A 16,031-nucleotide genomic window follows, 5' to 3' on the forward strand; every position below is an offset into this window, starting at 1 on the left:
TTCCCCTGACGGTATCAAAATGGATCCGCAAAAAGTATCCGCTATCTTGGATTGGCCTGCACCTATAGACAAAAAAGGAGTACAGCGTTTTATTGGCTTCGCCAATTTCTATAGGAAATTCATTAAAGGATTCTCTTCAATAATAACTCCCATTACGGAACTCATCAAACAGGGAATCCGGTTCTGCTGGACCCCTAAGGCGCAAGTGGCCTTTGAAAAACTCAAAGCTCTATTTACGTCAGCCACTATCCTCAAACATCCCAACCCTGCCTTGCCTTTCGTCTTAGAAGTAGATGCTTCTGAAGTCGCGGTTGGAGCCGTCCTCTCACAAAGACAAGGTGCCAAAGCACTCCTGTACCCTGTGGGATTCTTTTCACGCAAACTCTCCTCTTCCGAGAGGAACTATGACGTGGGAGATTGGGAACTTCTAGCCATTAAGGCAGCTCTGGAGGAATGGCGTTATCTCCTGGAGGGTGCAGCTCACCCCATTTTGGTCTACACAGACCATAAAAATTTAGAATACTTAAGGACAGCTAAGAGACTGAAACCTCGGCAGGCCAGATGGGCACTTTTTTTTTCCCGATTTATTTTTCATATCACCTACAGACCCGGATCCAAGAATGTCAAATCCGACGCCCTTTCCAGAATGTTTCTTGATTCAGAGAAGACCCTGTCTCCAGACACCATCCTCCCCTCTGGGAATTTCCTGATCTTACAGGAGGATCTAATCTCTCAGATCAGACGGTCCTCTATGGGAATGTCATCACCTGCTGAAGCTTGTACCAAAGAGGGGCTGTTCTGGTACAAAAATAAAATTGTGGTCCCTGAGGAGCTAAAAGTACGGGTGTTAAACTTGTGCCATGATCACAAACTGGCTGGTCACTTCGGCACACGGAAGACAATTGATCTTGTCCAACGCACCTTTTAGTGGCCTCACCTTACTAAGGATTGCAAGGAATACGTAGAGTCCTGTAATACTTGCGCCAGAAGCAAGAGTAGCCGGGCAAGAGCATGGGGTCTGTTGAGACCATTACCAGTCCCAGAGAGACAGTGGGCCATGATTTCAATGGACTTTATTGTTGAACTCCCCCCATCAGAAGGTTTTTCTTCCATTTTTGTTGTGGTAGACAGGCTGTCTAAAATGGCCCACTTCCTCCCCATGAAGGGCACCCCTTCGGCTATGGAAACCGCTTCCATCTTTATCAAGGAGATCATCAGACTGCATGGAGTACCAACCAATATAGTTTCCGACAGAGGCATCCAATTTACCTCCAGATTCTGGAAAGCCCTTTGTGGTGCCCTAGAAATCGAGTTATCATTTTCTTCGGCCTATCACCCCCAGTCAAATGGACAAATCGAGAGGACGAATCAGACCTTGGAGCAATACCTCCGCTGTTTCTCTGCATTCTCCCAGGATCCCTGCTTCCCATCGCGGAGTTCTCTTACAACAACTCACTACACTCAGCTACCAATCAGTCACCTTTTTATGCTAACTATGGTTTCCACCCATCCTTCTTGCCTGGGTCTATTCCCGAGTGCCCTGTCCCTGCAGTATCCGAAACCTTGGACTTTTTCTCAAATAATAACAAATTACTGCAGGATACCATGACCAAAGCTCAAGAGGATTACAAAAGAATTTTTGACAGGAAGAGACGGGGAGAACTTGTTCTGGAACCGGGCAATTCTGTCTGGTTATCTACCGCTAACCTTAAATTGGCCTGTCCGTCCAGAAAACTAGGCCCTAAATACTTGGGTCCTTTTTCGGTTAAAAGAAAAATGAACGATGTGGCATATGAACTTGACCTTCCTAACACCCTGAGGATACACCCAGTCTTCCATGTGTCTCTCTTGAAGCCGGTCACCCCCAACTCTTTTTCTGGCCTTAGTATTGGCCCACCCAAGCCTATCTTAGTTAATGGCGAAGAGGAGTTCGAGGTGGAGGCAATTTTAGATTGCAGAAGAAGACGCAATCAAGTTCAATATCTTGTAAAATGGAGGGGCTATGGGCCCGAAGACAATTTGTGGGAGCCAGAAAGTAACTTGCATGCCAGAGAACTTCTACAGTCCTTTAAAACTTCTCATGCCTCAAAGATGGCCCAGCTGGGCATCCGGAGTCTGCCCATGAGGAGGGGGCACTGTCAGAGAGGTTACCTGGTTGGGCGCCGGTGTGTGCCGGGGCGCGTTGGTGCTCGTGTTCCCGTGCGTGCTGGGGCGCGTGTTCCTGGGGGCAATGGCGTGTCTGGTCTGACCGGCCGTGGCGTGCAGGGTGGTGTCCGGGCATGCGTGCGCGCGTGCGCCTATGGGCGTTACCGCGGGCGCGCCCGGTAGTGTTGGCGTACATGTCGGTGTCGGGGGCGCGCTCAGGCGCGTGCGGGGGTGCGGGGCGCTTTGGCGAATCGGCGCATGCATGAGCGCGGCGTTTTGCCGCCAATCAGCCTATTTGAGTCTGCCTCTATCCCTGTTCGGTGCTGCCTGATCAACAGCTCTGTGTCTAGTTCCGTGATCCTCTCTGTGTTCCTGTATCTCTGAAGTTTGACCCGTTGTGACCCGGCTTGCCTTTTGGACCTCCTTGATTGCTGCCTGAACCCGACCCCGGCTTGTTTGACCTTGTTTCTGCCTGCTCCCTTTGTACCGTTGCTGCCAGCCCGTTGCCGACCTCTGCCTGTGTGTGCCCAGCCTGATAAACTCCTGCTCAGCATCAGTTCCAGTATTCCTGAAGTTCTACCTGTTGCTTGAAAGACCACCCTTCTCCAGGATCCTTACATCAGGCCCTCATACCACTCCGCATTCGCGGGCTTCCTGTTTACTCTATCAGGGGCCCCGAATCGGATACGTAAGGGAGCCTACCCTCTGCCCAAGCGGACTCACCTGTCTGGTAAGTGTGGGACCTGACAGCTACAAGTTAGTGTAGTGCTACCTCTGCACAGTGTTCAGCTAAAGATACAAGTTAGTATAGTGCGACCTCTGCACAGTGTTCAGCTAAAGCTACAAGTTAGTGTAGTGCGACCTCTGCACAGTGTTCAGCTAAAGCTACAAGTTAGTGTGGTGCGACCTCTGTACAGTGTTCAGCTAAAGCTAAAAGTTAGTGTAGTGCGTCCTCTGCACAGTGTTCAGCTAAAGCTACCTGTAGAAGGTTGCTGGTGTTTTCCTGATCCTATCACTACCGCAGGCAAGCTACATTATTTACACTTTAGTGTAGTGCGACCTCTGCACAGTGTTCAGCTAAAGCTACAAGTTAATGTAGAGCGTCCTCTGCACAGTGTTCAGCTAAAGCTACAAGTTAGTGTAGTGCACAGTGTTCAGCTAAAGCTACAAGTTAGTGTAGTGCAACCTCTGCATAGTGTTCAACTATAGCTACAAGTTAGTGTAATGTGACCTCTGCACAGTGTTCAGCTAAAGCTACAAGTTAATGTAGTGCGACCTCTGCACAGTGTTCAGCTAAAGCTACCTGTAGAAGGTTGCTGGTGTTTTCCTGATCCTATCACTACCGCAGGCAAGCTACATTATTTACACTTTAGTGTAGTGCGACCTCTGCACAGTGTTCAGCTAAAGCTACAAGTTAATGAAGTGCACAGTGTTCAGCTAAAGCTACAAGTTAATGTAGTGCGTCCTCTGCACAGTGTTCAGCTAAAGCTACAAGTTAGTGTAGTGCACAGTGTTCAGCTAAAGCTACAAGTTAGTGTAGTGCGACCTCTGCACAGTGTTCAGCTATAGCTACAAGTTAGTGTAGTGTGACCTCTGCACAGTGTTCAGCTAAAGCTACAAGTTAGTGTAGTGCGACCTCTGCACAGTGTTCAGCTAAAGCTACAAGTTATTGTAGTGTGACCTCTGTACAGTGTTCAGCTAAAGCTACAAGTTAGTGTAGTGCGAACTCTGCACAGTGTTCAGCTAAAGCTACAAGTTAGTGTAGTGCGTCCTCTGCACAGTGTTCAGCTAAAGCTACAAGTTAGTGTCGTGCGACCTCTGTACAGTGTTCAGCTAAAGCTAAAAGTTAGTGTAGTGCATCCTCTGCACAGTGTTCAGCTAAAGCTACCTGTAGAAGGTTGCTGGTGTTTTCCTGATCCTATCACTACCGCAGGCAAGCTACATTATTTACACTTTAGTGTAGTGCGTCCTCTGCACAGTGTTCAGCTAAAGCTGCAAGTTAGTGTAGTGCACAGTGTTCAGCTAAAGCTACAAGTTAGTGTAGTGCGACCTCTGCACAGTGTTCAGCTATAGCTACAAGTTAGTGTAGTGTGACCTCTGCACAGTGTTCAGCTAAAGCTACCTGTAGAAGGTTGCTGGTGTTTTCCTGATCCTATCACTACCGCAGGCAAGCTACATTATTTACACTTTAGTGTAGTTCGACCTCTGCACAGTGTTCAGCTAAAGCTACAAGTTAATGAAGTGCACAGTTTTCAGCTAAAGCTACAAGTTAATGTAGTGCGTCCTCTGCACAGTGTTCAGCTAAAGCTACAAGTTAGTGTAGTGCACAGTGTTCAGCTAAAGCTACAAGTTAGTGTAGTGCAACCTCTGCACAGTGTTCAGCTAAAGCCACAAGTTAGTGTAGTGCGACCTCTGCACGGTGTTCAGCTAAAGCCACAAGTTATTGTAGTGTGACCTCTGCACAGTGTTCAGCTAAAGCTACAAGTTAGTGTAGTGCGAACTCTGCACAGTGTTCAGCTAAAGCTACAAGTTAGTGTAGTGCGTCCTCTGTACAGTGTTAGTGTTAGTGTAGTGCACAGTGTTCAGCTAAAGCTACAAGTTAGCGTAGTGTTATAGTGTTATAGCTATAGTTATTGTAGTGTGACCTCTGCACAGTGTTCAGCTAAAGCCACAAGTTAGTGTAGTGCGACCTCTGCACGGTGTTTAGCTAAATCCACAAGTTATTGTAGTGTGACCTCTGCACAGTGTTCAGCTAAAGCTACAAGTTAGTGTAGTGCGAACTCTGCACAGTGTTCAGCTAAAGCTACAAGTTAGTGTAGTGCGTCCTCTGCACAGTGCAAAGCTACCTGTAGAAGGTTGCTGGTGTTTTCCTGATCCTATCACTACCGCAGGCAAGCTACATTATTTACACTTTAGTGTAGTGCGTCCTCTGCACAGTGTTCAGCTAAAGCTGCAAGTTAGTGTAGTGCACAGTGTTCAGCTAAAGCTACAAGTTTGCATAGTGTTATAGTGTTATAGCTATAGTTATTGTAGTGTGACCTCTGCACAGTGTTCAGCTAAAGCCACAAGTTAGTGTAGTGCGACCTCTGCACGGTGTTCAGCTAAAGCCACAAGTTATTGTAGTGTGACCTCTGCAAAGTGTTCAGCTACAGCTACAAGTTAGTGTAGTGCGAACTCTGCACAGTGTTCAGCTAAAGCTACAAGTTAGTGTAGTGCGTCCTCTGCACAGTGTTCAGCTAAAGCTACAAGTTAGTGTCGTGCGACCTCTGTACAGTGTTCAGCTAAAGCTACCTGTAGAAGGTTGCTGGTGTTTTCCTGATCCTATCACTACCGCAGGCAAGCTACATTATTTACACTTTAGTGTAGTGCGTCCTCTGCACAGGGTTCAGCTAAAGCTGCAAGTTAGTGTAGTGCACAGTGTTCAGCTAAAGCTACAAGTTAATGTAGTGCGACCTCTGCACAGTGTTCAGCTAAAGCCACAAGTTAGTGTAGTGCGACCTCTGCACGGTGTTCAGCTAAAGCCACAAGTTAGTGTAGTGTGACCTCTGCACAGTGTTCAGCTAAAGCTACAAGTTAGTGTAGTGCGACCTCTGCACAGTGTTCAGCTAAAGCTACAAGTTAGTGCTTATACATCTTGACCCCGTATCTGACACGCTTGCTGGGAAGATACGGTTTGATAGACAAGCGTCCAGAAAACATAATCAGGGACTCTCAGCGCAGACAACTTGATCGGGATTAAACAAAGCTGCAAAACATTGGTTGAAGTGGTTTACGAGAGGCCGAATTTTGTAGAGCTGATCAAATCCAGGGTCACCCCGAGGACGACAGAGTTCATTGTCACTGAAGTGCATGAACTGCAAGATCTGCTCATATCATGTCCTGCTCATGCAAGTAGAGAACACAGGCATATTATGAATTGGGTCAGTGGACCAATATGATCACAACTCACTTTTTTTAGTTATGCCCATGAGGAGGGATAGGCCCAGAAAGGTCTTAAATTCAGAAACCGTAACTGGTCTCCAATCTCTGGCAAGGGACAACTGGAGATTAGCAGTGATGTATTGACCAGCATACAAATTGCTTTGGTCCACAATAGATCTATAGAGATCTTCGTTGAAAAACAGTGAATAAAAATCAAGTGATGTAAAATCAACTGTTTGCACCTGAATTCTGGGTTGGCCAGTGAATGGGGGAAGTATGGGTGCTGCAGAAGTGGTGGGTTCCCAATTAGGATTGGCAAATTCTGCAGGAAGGGCACTATGGGCTCGATGGGCCTGTGTTTGTCTTCTTCTTGGTGGCAGCAGAACACTACTTCTGCTTGCTACCTTGTCAGCTTGAACTGCACTTATGGGACTCACCATGTCACCACGTGTTACTGCAGTGCTGGATGTACAACCAGGATGTACTAGGACGCTGGTGCTTGCCAGTTCACCAGAAGGAATAGCGGCACTAGTATTGGCTCTCTGCTCCATACGAGGGACCTGCGGTTCTTGCACCTCAACGACAGCAGAAGATCGGGGTCTAGTACGCCTGACCTTGGCAGGGACAACAACTCTGTCGTCAGAGCTATCTGTCAGGGTGCTGCTGCTGTCTACAGGTTCGTATTCTGAGCCTGAATCAGACAGATGAGTGACTTCCTCTTCACTATCTGTCATGCTCAGAAACGTGTAGGCCTCTTCACTGGTGTATCTTCGATTTGCCATTTTGAGCTCTAAATTCATTGGTATACTAGTGAGACTCACAGGTAAAAAAGCTCCTGACTGTTAGCCACTGTATCAAACGCTACCAAAAAACTAATAGCATTCACAGGGATCAGGCCTGACTCTGCGAACGCTGAAGTTATGTGTGTTGTGTTTTGTAAGTGACAGTGATCGATCGATACTGCACTTGGGTGGGCTGGGCTGTGCTGGGCTGGGAGGAGGGGCCAAACGCAGGTGCTAGCAGGTATCTGGGCTGATCCCGCTAACACTGCGTTTTTGGGAACCTTAAACTGCTGGGAACGCTAGTATAGATCTGATCAGATCAGATATCGATCCGTTCAGACACCATACTACTAAGGGAGGCGTATGGTGCGTGCATGGGTGTTAGCGGTACTGGCACTAATCTGATGCTGCCTGGGGCAACGCAGACCCTATCTGGTGCTAAAACCTAACTTTGATCACCTGCCGGGTGATCAGAGGGTTAAACCTTTATTGGGTAAAATACGGCGGGTGCCCTGACGCTATAAAAAATAAACTAGCTAAACTGAATCACCAGTGACACTTATACTGTGATCACAGGTGACAGGGGGTAATCAAGGGGTTAAACCTTTATTGGGGTGGTAGGGAGAGTCCCTAGTCCTATTTGGGCCTAAGACTAATTACCCTAACACTGATTTTTGTCACTAATGACACTAGTACAGCTATCAAAAATAAATCTGATTGCTGCACTGGGTGACACAGCAACAGGTGATGAAGGGGTTAATTGGGGGGTGATCTGGTGTCAGTGTAGTGTTGGTGCACTTACTTGTATGTCTTCTCTCCTCTCGGTCTGGAACGAAAAGACCGACATGAGGAGAGATGACATTGAAGTAGCAGGTAGAATATCAGTAAAATGACATTGCTGGACACAGGACTCAAGTATGGGAGATTTATTCCACCTGTTTGGCCAAAAAGTGGACACGCTTGATTCGACTCGTGTGTGAATGTCAAGTGTGCAAAATACAGCTCATACAGTGTACATATAATTTCAGCATATTGCGTCACAAGCGAACAGGTCGTACATTTCCGTTATACAAAACATTCTAACCTTTTAAAAATCAACCTATTTAGCGTATGAGCTAAAATCAACCTACGCATCCTAAACCAGACAAGTTCTGCAAAACATGTATTTTTAAACCTTATGCAAAACTTTTGTTTTCCTTGCACAGAAAGAGGAACAACTTAGCAGGTTTCTTTGATGGGTGGGGGAGTTAGTAAGACCAGTGTCTTTAACCGCAACCTGTCAGAAGTAGTTTCAACATGAAATACAAGAAATATGATTCTTAGCTGAAGTTTTAAATCAGTCTTACTAGACACATAACTATGGCCATATAAACTGACCCTTGTTGCCACTTCAACATCACTTCCCCTGCCAGTGTTTACAGTTACAGAGACAGGGGAAGGATATCATTCTTCAGATATAATTTGCCTGGGCCTGGGGATTGATCAGCTCCTTATTTGAATCCAATTGTCGGGGACAGCGGGGGGTGGCACGCATGCCCCCCAGTCGGCCACACGCATCACGTATAGTAACGTGATCTCGCGTAGCCGGAACAACCTGCCACAGTAAAACTGCGGTGGCTGGTCCAGAACTGGTTAAGAACAAGAAAAAGAGCATTCAAACATAAAACCCTCTAAAGCAGAGGTCTCCAACCTGTGGGCCGCGGCCCAACACCGGGCCGTGGCGCCTCTGCTGCCAGGCCACGGAGGAGACAGGTAATGTCAGCGGTGCGGCGGTGGGGGAGAGAGATGACATCATCTCTCATTGCCCGCACCACTGTTCCGCCCTTACTTACAGGGCCATGAAGGCTGCTCTACACAGAGCTGCAGCCGCGACCCAGAAGAGAGACAATGACGTAATCTTTCACCGCCCTCCCTCACCCTCATCTCACTCACATATGCCTGTGTTTCACCTGCAGCTGTACCCGCGCTGAAGAGAGGCTGACAGCATTGTACCTGGATGCAACACTCTGCAATGCTGGGGGGAGATTGATTTTACATGTAGCTAGCAGGCAGTGTGGCAAGTGACATCTCCATCTGGTGGCAGGCAGCATGGCAAGTGACATCCCCATCTGGTGGCAGGCAGCATGGCAAGTGACATTCCCATCTGGTGGCAGGTAGCGTGGCAAGTGACATTCCCATCTGGTGGCAGGCAGCGTGGCAAGTGACATCCCCTTCTGGTAGCAGGCAGTGTGGCAAGTGACATCTCCATCTGGTAGCAGGCAGTGCGGCAAGTGACATCTCCATCTGGTGGCAGGCATAGTGGCAAGTGACATCCCCATCTGGTGGTAGGCAGCATGGCAAGTGACATCCCCATCTGGTAGCAGGCAGCGTGGCAAGTGACATCTCCATCTGGTGGCAGGCATAGTGGCAAGTGACATCCCCATCTGGTGGCAGGCAGCGTGGCAAGTGACATCCCTATCTGGTAGCAGGCAGTGTGGCAAGTGACATCTCCATCTGGTGGCAGGCATTGTGGAAAGTGACATCCCCATCTGGTGGCAGGCATAGTGGAAAGTGACATCCCCATCTGGTGGCAGGCATAGTGGCAAGTGACATCCCCATCTGGTGGCAGGCATAGTGGCAAGTGACAAGCGATGGTGGCAAGTGACAAGCGATGGTGGCAAGTGACACGCTTAAGGCTCCCAATGATTCTGCATTATGGTGAGTTGAACTATTTTATTCTATATTACAATGTAATGATAGAATTAACTAACACCAGCCATTGCCCTGAAAAATTGCCCGCGAAAAATCGCTTACCCCCCTGTGCGCTTACCACCCCAAACCCCCCCCCCCGGCCCTTGGCACAATTTTCTTGCACACAGCCTGTCCCCAGTGCCAAAAAGGTTGGGGACCACTGCTCTAAACTATATATCAACTTTAATGTGAACCCTCATAAATATATATACATAAACGTCTTCCTAGTCATAATACATATGGAAAACTCTATAAATCATAATAATCCAAACCTCAGTGAATAATATTATTTCCAACCCAGTGATAATGCTTAATCATAAGAATCAGGCAGTACAGTGCACCTCCCTCTTCCCTTTGAAACCATAAATCCTGCACAAAAAATGTATGTATTATACAGAAATCATGGAAATTATATAATAGTTTTTTCTGCTCAAATGTGACACTAATATCAGCTTTATAGTGCACCTCTCCCTCTTTCAACACACTGTGATTTTTATATGTCCATATAACAGTTCATATGTGTAATCTTAAATATCTTGTCTTCCATTATATGCTCCACCACTGTATTTATGCTCCCCACACTTTCTTCTGTGCCACACACTCACCAATATTTATGGACCGCTTAATTTAATAAGCTGGTGTACAAGAGCTTTACCATATATCCAAGGTCTCATATTAATTAATTTCTCCTCTTGGCCACCACTCTCCAGGGCTACCTAAGCCATGTATTTCTTTATTACACAAGGCACTCCAGATGGCAAAGATTCTTCTCTCCACTCCAATAGAATTGTATGGGAACATATAGGGAGAATCCAAATAGTGTAATCCTGTTTATTATATCAAAAGCAACAAAACCCACGCGTTTACAAAAGAAGAATAAACAGCTTTTAGTATACTCCCTTAAACTGTATATCTGGCCCTTAGAGTGCAAACATGCGTTCTAACTGGCTAGAAGTGATGTAGAATAAGTGTCATATGTTAGTTCCACCCAACGCGCTTCATCATTTAATTGGTCATCATCAGGGGCAGCCTAGAGAGGTGCACAGTAGTGTTGAGTTGTTATCACTGGGATTGGGAATAATGTTATTCACTGAGGTTTGGAATATTATGATTTATAGAGTTTTCTGTGTGTTTTATGAATACAAGCACATCTATACGAATGTATGAGGGTTCACTCTAGAGTTGGTGTATGATTTGGGTTTTACACTTGATTGTTTTGTAGTTTGCAGAAGGTAGCTAGTAAAACTGTAAACTGGTGACATTGTTTGATATATCAGTTTAGTGCTCACTTAAACTTTTTTTCTGTTCTTGCAGAAAATGTTATTGGCCTGACAAAAGAAAACCAGTGCAGCCAACACATCTACAACCTATATGCGAGTAAGCTGCAATATAGTATATCTCTTGTTTTTAGGTATATATAATCCTTAACCAGTTCCCGACCGGCTCACATGTATTTACGGGGGCAGAATGGCTCCCTTGCGCGAAACCCTGCATGAGTACGGGGTCCCTTTAAGAGCCGCCAGAGTTTGCGCCCGCTGCATGGCGGGGGACCCAATGTGCATGCACAAGCACTAGCATGGGGATTTGTGTGTGTAAACACACAAATCCCTGTGCTATCAAAGGAGAGGAGACATTTAGTTTGTTCCTAGTAAGTAGGAACAGCGATATGTCTTCTCTCCTACTCAGTCCTATCCCCATACAGTTAGAACACACTGAGGAAACACACATTTAACCCCTTTATTTCCCCTAGTGTTAACCCCTTCCCTACCAGTGTCATTTACACAGTAATTAGTACATTTTTTATAGCACCGATCGCTGTATAAATGTCAGTGGTCCCAAAAATGTGTCAAAAGTGTCCAATCTGTCCGTTGCAATGTTGCAATACTGCTAAAAATTGCAGATCACCTCCATTACTAGTAAAAAAATAATAATAATGCCATAAAAATGCCATACATCTTCCCCATAGTTTGTAGACACTATAACTTTTGTGCAAACCAATCAATATACGCTTATTGCGATTTTCTTTTACCAAAAATATATAGAAGAATATATATTGGCCTAAACTGATGAAGAAATTTGTTTTTTAAAAACATTCTTGGGTATATTTATTATAGCAAAAAGTAAAAAAAAAATTGTTTCTCTTTTTTGTGTATAGCGCAAAAAATAAAAACCGCAGAGGTGATCAAATAGCACCAAAAGAAAGCTCCATTTGTGGAAAAAAAAGGACGCAAATTCCATTTGGGTACAGCATTGCATGACCGCACAATTACCAGTTAAAGTGATACAGTGCCAAATTGTAAAAAGTGCTCTGGTCAGGAAGGGGGTAAAACCTTCAGGGGCTGAAGTGGTTAAACATGGACGTTATCGGCTTAATGCCCCAAGAATGAAAGTTACCACATTACTCCTTTTCTTTCTCCTTGCAAGAGTTCTCATCACAGTTTTCTATAACAATATATGTAAAATGAAGCATAGGCAGACAATATTACATCTAAAGACTACAGAAAGAATAAATACAGCTGGTCAGCATGTATCCACTGGTACATGACTTATTTGTATTTACTCTACCATGTCTATGTGGACAATGTCATTGCAATGAGAAGCAACTGCAATGACACTGCCACTGCACTGCCAACAGGAACATTAACATGTAACTTGCTTGGTTAACTCAATTATCAGGGGTTCACAAATTCCTAAAAATCTATTCAGGTTAAACAATTAGACGTGATCTGCTATGTACATGTTCATTTCAAATAAGGGGAGATGTTTGTAATAACTGTATTACCCAAAGCAATCCACTAAAATAGAAATATGGCCAGAGTTTGGATATTAAAATATTTTGATTTTCATAATAATCTTAAAAAAAAACAAAACAAAAAAAAAAAAAACCTCTGAACTCTATAGCTGCACATATCTGGGTTTGGTTAGGGGAGGGTTTAGCTGCTGATTTCAGATCCTATTGAATTCAATTGGAGTTGAAACTTAGAAAGCAGTAAAGTCCATTTTCTTTGCTGATAGATAATAGATTTAAAACAAATAGCATGGGGGGAGGGGCAGGATACTGCCCTAGAGAACATGTCCAAATGCACAAAACTAAAAAAAATCAATTTGGTATGGAGGTTTGAATAATGCTTAAGGCTCTGTTTCCACCACTGCGAGTTGTTGTGCGACTTGGTACATGTGAAGTCGCATGACAAGTCAAAACCCATGTATTTCAATGGTCCCCGTTCTCATTGGTGCGACTCAAGTCGCAGCGACTCCAAAAAAGGTTTTTGCACTACTTTGTTCCGTCTTCGGTGCGACTTGTTCTCCATAGAAAGGTATTAAGTCGCAATGCAGTCGCATGTACATGTCTGACACCGTGACTTTGTTGTGACTTCCACGGAAGTCTATGTAAGCACATGATCTCTGCTCCTCCCAAATACATCACTTCCTATATTGATGTACGTGAGTGTGGAAGGCAGCAGGAATCATGCCTAGGGCTAGAAAGAACAAGCGACAAGTTCATGACAATGAAGAAATTATTCGCCTTGTCAGACAACGTCCGGCAATATATGACCTCAGAGATCCAGGTTACAAAGATCATGTAAAGAAGGAGAGAGCATGGTTGGAAGTGGCTCGCATATATTATGATACCTGGGACTCTTTATCAGCTACAGAACAGTCTTCAAAAAGTAAGTGGTTGATATATGCTGCTTAGCACTTTGCGGCTTGCACCTATTTAAATATTCAGCAGACAATGGGTGTGTGTTAACAATGTGCACTGTGTTTTCTTGGTGGGTACCTCTTCTCCTCCTGAGTAGGGATGAGCTTCGTGTTTGAGTCGAACCCATGTTCGACTCGAACATCGGCTGTTCGATCGCTAGTCGAATTGCGAACGCTATGGGCCGTTCGCGCCAAATTCGTGTGGCGCGTCACGGCCCATAATTCACTGCGGCATCGCAGTGCATTGCTTGCTGATGATTGGCCAAGCATGCACTATGACCCGCATGCTTGGCCAATCACAGCGCCGCCTTAACAGAGAGCCGTAATTGGCCAAAGCCAAGGAGGCTTTGGCCAATTATGGCTCAGGGGATTTAGTACACGCCCCACACTATATAAGGCCGCCTACAGTGTTCAGCTAGATCCGTTCCTGTTATCTTCTTACTGACAGGCAGGCTTGTCTTGTTACAGTATTTTGAAGAAAATTACTGGTGTTCTTTTGATCCTATTAGTACCACAGTCAGGCAGCTAGACTATTTACATTTAGTGCAGTGTGTCCTGCTCACAGTGTTCAGCTAAACCTACAAGTTAGTGGGGTGCGTCCTGCTCACAGTGTTCAGCTAAACCTACAAGTTAGTGGGGTGCGTCCACCTCACAGTGTTCAGCTAAACCTACAAGCTAGTGGGGTGCGTCCTGCTCACAGTGTTCAGCTAGATCCGTTTCTGTTATCTTCTTACTGACAGGCAGGCTTGTCTTGTTACAGTAAATACAGCTACCTGAAGAAAATTGCTGGTGTTCTTTTGATCCTATTAGTACCACAGTCAGGCAGCTAGACTATTTACAGTTAGTGCAGTGCGTCCTGCTCACAGTGTTCTGCTAAACCTACAAGTTAGTGGGGTGCGTCCTGCTCACAGTGTTCAGCTAAACCTACAAGTTAGTGGGGTGCGTCCACCTCACAGTGTTCAGCTAAACCTACAAGCTAGTGGGGTGCGTCCTGCTCACAGTGTTCAGCTAGATCCGTTTCTGTTATCTTCTTACTGACAGGCAGGCTTGTCTTGTTACAGTAAATACAGCTACCTGAAGAAAATTGCTGGTGTTCTTTTGATCCTATTAGTACCACAGTCAGGCAGCTAGACTATTTACAGTTAGTGCAGTGCGTCCTGCTCACAGTGTTCAGCTAAACCTACAAGTTAGTGCGGTGCGTCCACCTCACAGTGTTCAGCTAAAGCTACCTGTAGAAGGTTGGTGGTGTTCTCATACTACAGGCAGGCAGTTGATTTTGCTAGCTGCAGTATCAGTACATATATATATATATATATATATATATATATATATATATATATATCCCAGCTTAGTGCAGCTACAGGCCATTAGTATGTCTGGAAGGCCAAGAAGGAGAGGCAGACAGTCACAAGCCAATAAGAGAGGGCAAGCAGGCTCTGTGTCTAGTGCTGGTCGTGGAGACGGTGCATCCTCATCAGCACGTGGCCATGGGACACGCTTGGCCTTTTTTTCGGCAGCTGGCCATGTTGAGCCGCAACATGCGGAAGACTTGGTCGAGTGGATGACCAAGCCGTCCTCATCCTCCTCATCCTCTCTCACCCATGCCCAGGGTACTTTGTCTGGCAAAGCAGCGGCCTCTTCCCTCGGCTCAATGTCATCAGTGACTCCTTCCCTAGCCCCACCATGTCCTCCTGAGGAGTCCCTCGAACTGTTTGACCACAGTGTTGGGTACATGCTCCAGGAGGATGCTCAGCGTTTGGAAGGCTCTGATGATGATACTGAGCTCGATGAAGGCATTAACATGAGCACGGACAGAGGGGGTGCCCAAGAAGGACAGCAATCTGGCAGTCATGCTCCCCCTGCTGCAGCATACTGCCAGGTTTGCTCCAGTGATGAGGAGGGAGGGGATGATGAGGTCACTGACTCAACGTGGGTGCCTGATAGGAGAGAGGAGGAGGAGGAGGAGGCGGCACATCACCAACGAGGCAGGATGCCCTCCAGGGGCCAGCCTAAGGGCAGCACATTGACTGCATCACACCCCAAAGCTCCACATGTGCAGGGCGCTGCAGTCTCTGCGTGTTATTCAAAAAGTTCTGTGTGGGCCTTTTTTGAGACGAGTGCATCAGATCGCACCGCTGCTATTTTCAACATATGTCTCAAGCGTATCTCGCGTGGCCAAAACATCTCCCGCTTGGGTACCACATGCTTGACCAGACATATGTTGACCTGCCATGCAGTTCGTTGGCAAGCGTATCTAAAAGACCCACACCAAAGAACAAAGAGGACCTCTCCTTGCTCCTCATCAGCTGAGATTTCCAACCCCACTAGACCTTCAGTCCTCTCTGAGACCTGCACTGAGAGGAATGAAGGTGTAGAATTAGGTGTGTCACAGCCAAGTACTTGTGGGCAATCTGATTTTGGTACACCGACGTCAGATTGTACCAGGCAAATTTCCTTGCCCCAGCTGCTGCACCGCCGAAAGAAGTTTGCTTCCAGCCATCCACATGCCCAGCGGTTGAATGCTAGCTTGGCAAAATTGCTAGCACTTCAACTGCTGCCTTTTCAGTTGGTAGACTCTGCCCCCTTCCGTGAGTTTGTGGAATGTGCGGTTCCTCAGTGGCAGGTACCCAAACGCCACTTTTTCTCATGGAAGGCGATTCCGGCTCTCTACCAGCATGTGGAAGGCAATGTCCATGCCTCGCTGGACAGGGCGGTCAGCGGTAAGGTGCATATTACCGCTGACTCATGGTC

This window comes from Aquarana catesbeiana, linkage group LG05, assembly GCF_042186555.1.
Source record: "Aquarana catesbeiana isolate 2022-GZ linkage group LG05, ASM4218655v1, whole genome shotgun sequence".
NCBI lineage: Eukaryota > Metazoa > Chordata > Amphibia > Anura > Ranidae > Aquarana > Aquarana catesbeiana.